General features: G+C 42.3%; 1 pseudogene; it reads left to right on the top strand.

Annotated features, from left to right (window-relative positions):
* Positions 1-412: 412 nt before the first annotated feature.
* On the top strand, positions 413-835 carry LOC115872370 (annotated as a pseudogene).
* The last annotated feature ends 1184 nt before the right edge of the window (positions 836-2019 follow it).

Raw genomic sequence — 2019 nt, 5'->3', positions numbered from 1 at the left:
ACGAATTAGGCGGAGGCCCACAAGGTGTAGGAAACCCACAGGCTGGTCCAACCCTGTCCTAGATGGTCACTGTCAGCTTCCACTCATTCGATGGCAGTGAGTTTGGTTTTTTGAGTTTTTAACAACATAAACGGCAATGAAACAAAATTGTTCAACCATATATAATGTGCTTGAAATTGTTCCACACTTCAGAGAAAAGCATGTTAAAGAAAACAGGGTTCCGGCTGTGTAGGCCGCGACACAGTTGTGGGTCCCGGGCATGGAAGGTGCGAGCAGCGTGCGGGGGTCCCCAGGGGCGCGAGCAGGCGCCCGCATTGATGTGGGGGGACTCGGGTCGTGGCAGCGGTAGGGCGGGAGGATGAAGGCTGTGGCCTTCCCGGAACTAAGCGGGTCGGGGGAGCGGGGCAGGTTGATGGATAAACTGACCATCATCTCAGTATCTCTCTTCCCCATCGCCAGTATCACCCACCCCGACTGGATCAGCACCAGGCCTTGTGCGACAGTGTCATAAGCAATCCATGCAGGAGACCCAACGTGCCTCCCTCTCAGAGTAGGTCACCACGCTGTTTTTCATCATCATGGGAATCATGTCATTGTCACATGTCACATGCTGGCGATTTCCCACTGGCGAAGAGAAGCTACAAACGTGCTTGATGGATAGCATTCACTAGAATGATCCCTTTCTGATGGCTGCCCTAATATTGCCAATAGGGTTTTACACCCAGCGCACGTAGTCAGGCCATCATATGTACTTTTCGTCTTATCCATTTTCTTTACAACAGCGGGACTGCTATTCGCTGGCAAAGTTTGTTTACGGGGGCTGAGGAATGTCTAAATGGTTTAACTTAAAAAACAATTATGTTTGTATTTATTTATTTTTGGAGGGAGGGGTGAACAAAGACGATTTATCCGAGCAGCCCTCTCATAGGAAGATGCTTAGATGAAACTGATGTTGCAAGAAGTCAGTGCTCTGATTTGTCTCACTGTGCGCTTTGGATTTTCTTTTTAATGACCATCACCAAACACAGACACTACTGATTACATTTCCTGAGCATATTCAGGCAGTCAGGGCTGCACTGTGATAGCAAGACAGTGAGGGAGAATGCTTTATACTGAAAAGCACGTATCTCTTTTTGACTCTGTTGTCCCGTTTTTAATGTCTACTGATTCATTTAAGGGGAGGGGAAAGTATTTATGAATTAAGTATTTATAATCATGGTGGACCAGAGGGATCCAAGAGAAGTTCAAGTGGGGCTGGCTTCACCTCCAAAGAAAGTAGTGTTCTGAGCTTCCTTGTAATGGTGTGAGCCTGGTTCACCAGAGCAGATTGCCATTGCATTACGACACCAAGAAGCCAATAGACCAAAGCCTGTTTGCTAAAATGTATGTAAAAAATTCTGAAATTTCCTTATTCTCTGTGTACCAAAAAAAAAAAAAAATCAAACATTAAGAAATATGTTGTTTGGGGTAGGTGGGTTGAAGAAATGTTCTCTCTATATATATGTATATATTTTGTTGATGCAGTATACGGTATATATGTGTGTGTGTGGGGGGGCTATGGGCATGTAAATTTATACACACACATGCAAACAGTTCCTGGAAGAGAACTTTGATTGCTTTGCTAGCAAAACACTGTGGTGTGCAAACCTAGAATTCAATAGAAAACAAAAACCATTTATCTGAAAGCTGTGTAGTGGAGAGAGTCTTCATTTTAACTCATTTTTTGTAGCAGCCCTTGATTTTCACAGGTTTTGGTAACAGGTAGAAATAATACCATACCTTTCTAGGTGCAATTTTAAGTTAAGCTAAAAATCTTTGTAGGGTTAATTTATTTGTATATGATAGGAAAAGGTAAGATCATGTCATATTTTGAAGTTCATATGTAATAATTTTGGGAATTTGATACTGTTTAAATTTTTTAAAATCAATTTATTGGGGCTCATACAATTCATCACAATACATAGATCAATTGTGTAAAGCACAGCTATACATTTGTTACCCTCATTATTCCCAAAATTC

This window comes from Echinops telfairi, unplaced genomic scaffold (assembly GCF_000313985.2).
Source record: "Echinops telfairi isolate 266 unplaced genomic scaffold, ASM31398v2 ScPeMD7_7424;HRSCAF=8462, whole genome shotgun sequence".
NCBI lineage: Eukaryota > Metazoa > Chordata > Mammalia > Afrosoricida > Tenrecidae > Echinops > Echinops telfairi.
Note: the sequence above shows the minus strand (reverse complement) of the source record. Positions and strands in the feature narration are given on the sequence as shown.